Consider the following 11356-nt stretch of genomic DNA (forward strand, 5'->3'; position numbering starts at 1 on the left):
ACTACAATTTGGAGCTCTTATTCAGTGTTTTTTACATATGTGGTAATTTTTGCTATATAGGTGAAGAATGTAATTTCACTTACTAATTTTGAAATTGGCAATTTTCTGAAGTCTCTTCCAGAGATATTCTGTTGATCCTTTTGAGATTTTTCCAGTAAGAAATTTTATGGTAAGTTTTGCTCTCCTTTTCAAATATATGTGTTTCTGACTACATTAGTTAAACACTTCCAGAACAGTGCTAAGTAGTAAAAAGTAGCCACGGCATTCTTGTCTTGTCATTTTAACCAGACTGTTTGCTGCATCAATCCTAAATTGCATTTTTCAAAGAGCATTCCTCTGGGGGAGGAATAAGCTAAGGTTGCAAACTGCTGTTAAACCATACCTCCTCTTAGAGAATTGTTTTATAGTAAATGTTGGGTAGTATTTTTTTTAAAATGAATATGTTCTTCATTTTAAAAAAGTAAAAACTGTCTGATTCAGCATTTCCCAAACTTGTCTAATTCAGAATTTCCCATTTTCTATCTTTTAAGCACACTTAGTAACATTTGACTTTTTTGGTACTCCTCAGAAATCCCTAGGAAATGGAATTTTTGCTGTTTGAGATAATCATAAAGTCTGCCATAATAAATTTATTTATTTATTTATTTTGAAGATTTATTTATTTATTTATACAAGCACTGGGTACAGTCAGAAGTGCAGGAGGGTGAGAGAATTCGCCAGAGCCAGAGCAGGGAGCAGAGCAGGCAGAAGGACCGAAGTACACTGCTGAGGGGAGCAGCGGGCGGCAGGAGAGGTCTGCGCGCCATGCGGAACCCTCCTCTGGTGGCCGGGGAGCAGCTGGGGATCGAACCAGCACTGCAGAGGCTGCAGGCAGCTTTGCAACCCAGCGCTCAACCGCTGTGCCACCGGGGAGGCCCTGCCATAATAAATTTAAGAATTTTAATGACATGAGTGATTTTATGGGGAAATAAACTAAAATAAGCCAGTGACATAGAAAATCAATAGCCCTAGAAAAACTGGATTTGTCTGAGTCACAGTTTAACAGGTGAATTTCTTTTAAACATCTTGAAAACAGAATTCCTTAGTTAGCCTTGCCAAACATTTATTTTTTAATACATTTTGTTTTCTACTAAAAATATCTGTCTATTAATTCTATTACTTTTTCACTTTATAGTCCATTTTTATTTATGCCTTTACTCTTCTATTGCTATGAACTTTCTTTCATCTCTTATTGAAGTAATTTTGTATTATCTCACAAGTTCTTTTTACAGGGTCTGTGTTGGATTTTCTACTACTATCAATCGATAGTTTATCAGTTTATTCATAATTGAATAAAGAAGAGTGTATCCTGTCCTGCTATCTCTCACCCTTCAATAGGAGTGGTGCAATTCCTATGTGCTTTCAGTATTTACTTAGTTGACACCCTTGTCCTTAAGCTCAAACTATAGATACGCACGCACATGCACACACACACACACACCACATACGTGTACATGGAGAGGAATCGGTATACAATATTGAAAAGCAGTCTGCTGGGTTGTTAAAGAGGACTCTTGCATTATGACACGATTACCATGTTTATTGAGAAACCACAATCAGGAGACACTGGGCTCGCCCTCTGAGAAGGGGCGACCTCCTCCAAAGTCTATTGATCTATAGTGTTAAAATAGCAATGAATGAGTAATTCCTTTCAGAACCTAGGCCAAAGATTAGGATTAATGTATCACAAAACCATTTAGCCTGTGTCTTACATTCAGATTCAGGATTTTGACACCCTGAAATGAATTTATTATTCCAGTCACAAAGCTACACTGACCTGATGGAAAAATATTTACCATACATCATAATTTAGTAAACATAAAAATTGTAGACTATGGCAATTTTAATTTAAAAAATTTTGACTATGGCCAAATCTTAATTAGGCATTATTTAAAATCTATACTAGAAAACTTAAAAAAATGGAAGTTACTCAGGTTTTCCTCAATTTTAGAAGTTCTCATCCAGTTTTTTGCTGACTTTCCCATCTCTAATCCATGATCTTTTAAGCTACAAATTGGTGGGTTTCTGATAGAATTTTCTCAATTTGCCAGGTTATCATAGTACTTCCTCTGGTGATACCTTTCAATATGCTATCATCATCATATCTTAAATTCTTTGAGAGTTCTGTTGTCCTTTTCTGTACACATTGCACTTAATTTTTGTTTCCCTGTGGTCATTGTTGTTGAATTGTAGGGGTAAAAGCAAGACTTGCTTTTTCCAATGCTGCTACCTTCCCAGAAGTCTGATAGGAGACTTGAGGAAAAGGACTTTTTCAAAAATGGGAGAAGCATGATTTGGCTGATAGCAGACTGACGCTACCCCAGAGAACAGGCAGATTTACTGAAACACTGCTAAGGGGAGCAGTGGGCGAGACAGGAGAGGTCTGCTGGGCCATGTGGGTTAGCTCCCTGGCAGGATTGAACTCAGGCTACTGGGGAGGGCCATCGCAATGGTTAACACTGAGACTTAATCCCTAGACCATCCGGGAGGCCCCATGAAAGAATTTATTAAAAATGACTACTTGGACCTATCTAGCATGGATTTCACAAGATTGTCTTTCCAGAGTAAAGTAATTTCTGTTAGATTGGGATAAATAATAAAAGCTAATGTACTCACAGTTATCTTCAATTTTTCTGACAACCCTGTGAGGTAGTACTAGTATTATCTTCCCTTCTTTACATATAAGGAAATAAGCTAAAAGAGGCCAAATAATTTTTCAGATGGTATTGCTGTTAAGTGACAGTCAAAATTTGAACCTACTTCTGAGATTCTAGAGTATGCACTTAACCAGGTCACTCTTTTGCTTCTTCTGAGTCCATTACATTGTATTGGTCTATCAGAGATTTTATAGGAAATTATATACTTGCTAGCCTTCCTGAGTGTTGTTGAGGAATCACATTAGTTATTAAATGAATACTTCTCTGCTGGTATTCATTCTGGAGCAGATTACATAAAATGCATATATCAGCTCTGTCACAAGTCAATAAATGTAATGTGGAGCTTTGCCTTTCAGACTTTGGAGTTACAGTTGATATTTGAAACTACTTTAATTCACCTGTCTACAGTGGCTTAATATTATACATTATACATATTATACATATGGTATGTCTCTAAATTGGCGATAACATGGGCCACTTTGCTTCAGTTGCTCTGGAGGATGTCTGCTCTGGAGCTGCCTCCTAGAGGTCTCAGAAGGCAATAAATATTGTGTACCCCACCATGGTATTTTAACAGTTTCTCAAAATGCCCTTGAGAATAAAATGAAGTATCATGAGCTAAATGATGATGACAGAACAAAGGAAGGATTAGCTATTTGAATTGACAGTCCAACAATGTTTCCATGTGAACAAGAAATTTCCAACCTCAACTCTTATCCCATTGAAGTTATTTTCCATGACTAATATAAAAACAAAATAGCTTGCCCAACCCATTGAAAAAAATACACAATTAGAAGACAGAGTAAATGTACTAGATAGCACTAGCAAAATGCAAAAGTTCTTAGTAGGCTAAAGAAAATTTTAAAAATACTCAAATCTAGCAAGATTAAATTGAATAGGATCAAATGTGAAATCCTGCACTGTGTCAAAAAGTTCAATTACCAAAGGCAAGTGGTTTAAGTGGCTTAAACATAAATTGTGAAGAAGACTCGGTGGTTTTAACTTAAATTCAGTGTGAACCAACTATTTGATGTAATAGTGTATACATATAATGAAATCTTGGGCTCCATTAATAGGGACATTTTGTCCATCTAAGGGAGTTTTAATGTTTTATTTTGTTCTTGGTAGTTTATGTTGGGAGATTTGGGTCATTTCAGAGTGCCTATTGGTTCAAAAGTCAGAAATAAACTCAGAAATGTGCCTGGATGATTTTTGAAACTGATCCTTATGCACAAAGGGCAAGGTGAGAACCACAAAAAAGGGCACACCACTCCAGATTGGTAGATGGCAGTAATGGTTTAATAAGCAAGGAATGTTCTGGGTGGCTATAAGAAGAGTAGTTCTCCATCCCTACCCTCCAGAATCTTAAAGGTTTATATAGAGGCCTTAACTGTGTTTAGTCACATATTCTAAATAGTTGCAACATTCAGATAGTCTTGCAACAGCACCTGCTTTCTTGAGGCTATACCCCAAGGAAAGGGAATAGTGGACAGAATGTACATTCCAAGGACACATGTAAGGAGCCTCTGATTGCTTGGGTCCAGCTTGCTGGTCAGCCAGTTACATCTGTTAATAACCTCTCCAGCATTCCACCCCTTGTGACCAGCTCTTACAATTACATATGTTCCCCTCTTTCACAATGTACACTGAGTAGTCAGCAGTGAGTTTCACTAATATGGAGTTTCACTAACATCATTTGGTGGCTATCTGATTGCATTGGAGGCAGACACCATAGGAACAATATTAGGTCAATACAGAAAAAAAAAAAAAAGAGATTCAGGTAATGATTCCCAAAATAAGTAACAGATTTTTCCAGGAGCCCAATGATCTGAACCACTAATTTGTTAAATCCCTTAGGCTGGGGTTTGAATCACTCGGGGCATTCACCTGTGTCCTCATATGATTTAATAAAGATGATGCATTCATTAGTATACTTACCAGATATGAATGTACAACAATCTGGATAATGACTGTGAGACAGTAATATACAAGGTTATCCTGTTTTGGAGGACTTTTTTCATTAGACTTTTCAATGTTTAGTAAAGACAGGCTTTGCTGGCAATAATTTAAGTCTTGCTGGGTGAATTTAGTAAGGGCTTCTATGTGTGCCATAATGTCCTACAGGCCAATAGAGGGAAAAAAGACCTCAATTAGATGAATGTACCAGTGGAAAAAAGAGCATGCCCACCTGGCCTTTAGGAGAGGGAGATTTATAGCTTTAGGAATTTGATCTTGTATGTATTATACACGTTGACTGAAGAAAGAAGCACATACAAGGATGAGGGATGAACTGGGGGTGGGATATGCCAGACCAGGACTGCCACCTTACCTCTCTTTCTGTGGTACATATTCCATTCTAGTTATAGTACATTTCAACAGGTTCACCTTGCTGCAGGACAATGGGATACCAGTGGAGATTGAGTAGTACCCTCTCACTCCTGGGTGTGAAGTAATTTATCTATCCCAGTGGGCTATCCCATTGCATATTTCAGGATATAACACCTCTCCGAGGCATAATGGGGCTTGGAATTCTCAGCAGCATAACACATTAATCCATGATGAGAGTCAGGACAAGGGCTGTTTCCCACAACTTCCATACCTTTACACTATTGGATGTTGTGGCAGTGGTCCCCAGCCTGGTATATGGGAAAACAGGTCCTACGGGTTGATCATTTAAATGTTTTCAAGCCAGGGATAGTTTTTTAGTCCACTTGGGGGAGATGGAGCCTCCATTCAATATCACATTCTTTTGCCTGACTGGTAGTGCACATCATCACCCTTGAAATGTGAACCAATCACTGTTGATATTCATTCATGGTACTCAGCTTCTACAAACCCTTAATTGTGGCAACATGGTTTATGCTACAACAGGGGAAATCTTTGATTAGCCCAGATTCAGTGTTCACATAAACCAAGGCATATTAGGTCATTCATTTGGAGGGAGGAGGCCAAGATAACCAATTTGCCAACCCCTCGCCAATTGAGAACTTGATGGATGGCCCCAGACTCCTTTGGTAGTGGCCTTGGGTATTTAGAATATACAAGACATGCTGTTACTACACTAACAAAGTCATTGTATTTCAAGGGCAATCTGGCATCCTTAACAACACACCATCCAACCTTGGCACAATGGTAATCACCCTTTCTATGCAGCCAGCTCCTGTATTGAAGGGTCATTTGCTAGGACTTGCAGCTGAGCTAGGGCATTAGCTTCCTGATTTCTAGGGGGTGTCAGTACCTTTTCAGTCAGGATGTAGAAAACAGGATTACCTAAGACATTTGCAGGTAAACCCAAATTTCTATATATCCTATCCACAAGGGCTTATTTATGAATACCCACATTTTATATGAATATCTATGGCTTCACATTGTCCAAGCCATAGACTTTAACTCTTTGTTCATTCCTATTTCTGTCCATATGGTGTCAGTGTTGGACTGCATACTGACTGCAGTATTTGTGGATTGGCTCAGCTAAAATCTATCTGTATACACAGAAACAACAGGAATTTTCCTCTACTTCTCCCCCCCTTCCTTCACCCCTCCCCTCCCTCACCACCTCTTCTATGGGTCTATAGTTTTCAGGGACTAACACAGGAATAGGGGGTTAAGAGTATTTGGATGATTTACATACTCTATAGGGCCTAATGGTACCCACATTTTAGAGACAGTGGGCTGGCAGATCACTTTCCTCTGCTGCAAATAAGCATGCCACTAAGTCAAAGTGGGAGTTTGAGCCTTGGCAGAAACTAGTTAAAGGAACATGTCCTCAACTCACCCCTTGTTAAGAAGGGAAGATCTTACTTACCATGATATGCTGTTTCTTTGTGAGTGGCTCTACCTGGAAGAACACTATGTACAGTACTCAGAGCTATTGTTCCATAGAAATATATTGGATTTATATACCCTTTTAGAAGTGGGACCAAAATCTTTAGGACATCCTTTCCTTCTGTTGTCTTTGCCACAGTGTCCAGCCCATTCTTTCTGGAGTCACAGATAAATTTAACTCAATGGTAGCCCTGCTTGGGAGATGCCTAGAGCTTTAATCTGCTACATTAATATGTTTGCCTTTTCAAAGGTATCTTGCTGCTCTGATCCCTCCCTAGTACCTTTACCAAGTGGTATAAGTGACTGTGCCAGGTAGAGAATAAAAGTCCTCCAAGCCCCCAAATTCCTAAAAAAAAAAACTTGCATCTCTTGTGTTCTTAAGGGTTGTATAGACTTACACCTTGTCAGTCATAGTTTCTGGGGGAAATGTGTATCTTAATTGACCAAAAGTGCTCCCCAAAACTTTACAGTAGTACCTGGGCATTGATTTTTTTGCATGTACATTGCCTATCCTCTCCCCAGAAAATATCCCAACAGTCTGAAAAGTGTCTTTCCTTCAGAGGCAAGTCTTCACATGTTAACTTTATATTATAATGTAATGGCCCATTTTGCTGACGTGGGGAAGAACAGGAAAAGACCTTAGGCTACCATCTCATGACATGTTGTGGGGCTATGCAGGTAGCATTGGAGAAGTACTCAAAAAGCACATTGTTGCCCCTCCCATTTGAAGGAAAAGTGTTATTGTGACTCAGAAACTAGGGGTACACTGAAATGCTTTCTAAGTCCAATAAAGGATGGTATACCCCTAGGACGTTAACCAAGGTATCTAGACTATATCCAGTGTTTGGCATAGCCACATGGATAGGGGGTGCTACCTTGTTTAAGTCTCAGTAGTCCATGGTTGTCAGGATGATCCATATGAATTTCAAAATGGTTATATAGGTCTGTTGTAAGCATTATGGTCAGGGCATACACACTTGGTGCAGTTCTTAGTTTCTCCTGTTATGCTCCCAGGCAATTTATATTGTTCTAAAGTTACTACAGTAACTGGTACCCAGTTGGCATTTCCCCTCAGCACTGGTTTGATTACCTTAAACTGGAGGCAGAATTTACCAACATAGGTTTGCTGAGTTTGGCCTTCCAGGATATCAGTGCTCAGTATGTTCTCTGATATAGAAGAGATACAAAATCGCATTCTCATAGGGGAGAATACCCAATTTTTTAAAGGGAACTTCATGACCATAACAATTTGCCATCCATAACCATAGATGGCATTGAGGTGGCCAGAAAACTTCTGATGATCACCATGTACTACATTATATTTGGCTGCAGTGTCAACTATAGCCATCACCTTTTGTTTATTTCATGGGGACCAGTGAATAGTCAGCTTACCATAAAGCCTTTGATCTCCTTCAAGGGCTGTCACTTGGCCTACATACTATATCCAGGTCATGGGACTTACCCACCCTGAATAGGACTGTATCACTAAGGCCTCTGATGACTCAGGTAGGGCATCAGGTCAGAGAGGTCTGAACTCATCATTAACACAACATTGGGTTCTGGATCTGTCTTTTCAGCTGGGGTCCTGGCAGCATTGAGGACAAACCACATTTGCTTCTGGATTACTTTTACCATACCCTTTATAACAGATTGGGTTAGTCTTTGACTTTTTGAGTTTCCTCCTTGACTTAGGTCTTTTTTTTTTTTTTAAGATTTAGTTTATTTATACAAGAGCTGGGGTACAGGCCAGATGCATGGGAGGGTGAGAGGATTCACCAGAGACAGAGGGGGAACAGAACAGGCAGGCTGACAAAATACACTGCTGAGGGGAGCAGCGAGTGAGACAGGAGAGGTCTGCTCTCCATGTGGATTGCTCCAAGGCCGGTGGGGATTGAACCGGCACTGCAGAGGCTGCAGACAGCTTCACAGCACTGCGCTCAATTGCCTGCACCACCAGGGAGGCCCTTGACTTAGGTCTTTATTACAGCCCAAACTCACTCCTGGGATTACTCACTTTTCCCCAGATCAACGATGGATTGCCCAACATGACAAATATCTTTTCCTATAAGTGGGTTCAGAGTGAATATCAGCATCCCAAACCAGATGGTTAAGGTGGACTGGAATATCTTGGCTTTTCATTTCTGATGTGAAGTTGCCTGTTGAGGCAATAGATTTCCAGAGTTATTCCCAATAGATTTATTGGGAATAATAGAGTCCCAATAGATTTCCAGAGTTCCAGATGCCCAGAAATATTCCCCTCATTAGGCCAACTCTACTTGCAAGCTATAAGGCTATAAGTACTTGCAGGCTATAAGGCTATAAGTAACTTGAACCTTCCAAGAGCCATGAGAGGAGTGATACCAGAGTTAGTGATACTATTCATTTCTTCTGCCTTATGCCCAGTCAGAGAAATATCATCACCTCCTATATCCCATAGCCTCACTAGCCATATGTGGAAACATTTCCTGGCATTGTGCCAGAACTTGCCAGTTACACCAGTAAGTTCAGCAGTATATTTTCTCATGATGAGATTTTCCTGAATTGGGAGTTGCCACACTGTATGGGATTGTTGTTGTGTTTTTGCTTCCCTTTGTATTAGGAATCAATTTTACTTAAATCATCATAATATACTCCTTTTCACTCCTCATTTTCTCAGGGGTTCCATCTTTTAACATCTTGATCAGGCTTCATCACAAGAACCAAGGCCTTAATATACAGCAACTTCAGTCCTCTTACCTAAAGACTCCAACTTATTATCCTGCTCTCCCATCTTTTCCGTCAGCCCTGAAACTAGTAGATAACCACAATTCTTATAACTTCCTTTCTTTCTTTCTTTCTTTTTGGTGGGACCCTTGCTGGCAGCTGGGGAACGAAACGGCACTACAGAGGCTGCAGGCAGCCTCGCAGCCCAGTGCTCAACTGCTGCGCCACCAGGGGAGGCCCTCTTATGACTTTCTAACTCAAGATTCCTCCTTTGATTGAGTATTGATGGTCAGCTGAGTTGCCCACAGTAGAGACAAACCAAATGTGGTAACAGTTCACTCCCTTTATCTGCTATAACGTGCTCTGCACAGTACTTCAAAAAACATCAGTTGACATTTTGGGGGTGTCCCTGTACTAACATGATGACCCAAAGCATCTAACATGCAGGGAATACCTTCCCATATAATGATCAATGACTAATTCTGGATTCTCCCTTGGATACATCTTTTCCAATATTCATTTCTTTGGTCTTCTGACTGGCTAGTCAATCGTTTGTTCAAAGCTGAGAGTTTCCTGAGTAAAATTTCAAACTGACCCCCTTATAGGGAGGGCAAGGAAATAACAATGAAAGAGGCATACTGACTTCAGGGAGGGCGGATCAACATGGTGGCGAGGAAATGCTGCGAGTAAGATCTCCCATTAAAAAAAGTTAATAGGGAGGAAAAGCGGCAGGTCCCAGTGAGAACTAGGACATGGAAGATAAACGGACGACTCCAGCAAACGACATGAAGAAGAAATTTGCCATAAAAGACGACTAGAAGGGAGGAAAGCTCAGAACCCTGCTACCCTCCCCCACCCACAAAGTTGGCACTCTCCAACCAACAGAAAGGAGGAAAAAACAAAACAAAACAAAAAAACTAAAACAACCAACAAGAACAAACTACGCATCAAGCGGGACTGTGAGTGGAAAGGAGCTATTTCAGCCACCACACCCCACGAACTGGAGCTGTAGAGAACCCTGCAGGATTCGCCCCAGAGGTGAGGGAACAGCTCCAGGGGCCATTAGAGAAAAACAAAAACTCCCGGAGACCTACAAACAGCCCCAGGCCAGCCGGTAAGCGTGTGCTAGAAAGCTGCGTGCTTGAAAAGCAAACGCGGATCGGGGTGGCCCAGGTCCCCACTCCTGCGACCTAGGCTTGCGGGGAGAGGCGTGGGGGCCCTCCCTCAGGTGAATGTCCCTCACTGAGTAATCAGAAACCAGGAGCCTGGACACGGGAGCAGGGTGCAAAAGGCGCCATTTCTGCAGACACTGAACTGGGCTACAGCCCGTGTCCTGGACCTGAGGGCTTTGGAACTGAGACCCGGGGCATGAAATTCGGAGCGTGGGTTCCCCACAATGGTGGGGCACGAGGCAGACACAGCACCCCAAAGCCGTTGAGACTTTCCCCACCACTCCCACTCTGTTCGCCGTCCCACGGGGTGAAAAAAACAACTCCCCAAGGACACTAGGAGAGATCTCTGGCGCCACCTAGCGACCAGAAAAGAAAACCACCAACACCCCATAGAATAGGGACATTTCTTCAGTAAAGACTGCTTGAAACATGCAGAAGGCTCCTGGAGGAGCCAGGGGTGAACTGGGAAGTTCACCCATGCCAGGCCCCTTCTGACCATCAGTCCGAGCCCAGAGGGGGAGCAAGCACCCACGGCCTGGGCAGAATGGGCGTGCAGAAGAGTGTGCCTGTCTCCGAATCGCCATTTTAGAATAGGGACCTTTCTTTAGTAAAGACTGCTTGAGAGATGTGAGTTGGGAAGTTCACCCGCGCCAGGCCCCTTCTGGCCTAGAGTCTGAGCCCAGAGGGGGAGCGGGAACCCACTGCCTGGACAGACCGGGCATAAAGAGAGTGCGTCCCGCATTGACATTTTAGAACAGGAACAGTTCTCCAGTAAAGACTGCCTGAAACAAGCAGAAGGCTCCCTGAGGAGCCAGAGGTGAGGTGGGAAGTTCGAACATGCCAGGCCCCTTCTGGCCTGCAGTCCGAGCCCAGAGGGGGAGCAGGAACCCACTGCCGGGACAGACCGGGTGAGCAGGGGAGCGTGTCCCCGCATCGACATTTTAGAACAGGGACCTTTCT

The sequence above is a fragment of the Talpa europaea genome, assembly GCF_964194135.1.
Source record: "Talpa europaea genome assembly, chromosome: X".
In the NCBI taxonomy this organism is placed as follows: Eukaryota; Metazoa; Chordata; class Mammalia; order Eulipotyphla; family Talpidae; genus Talpa; species Talpa europaea.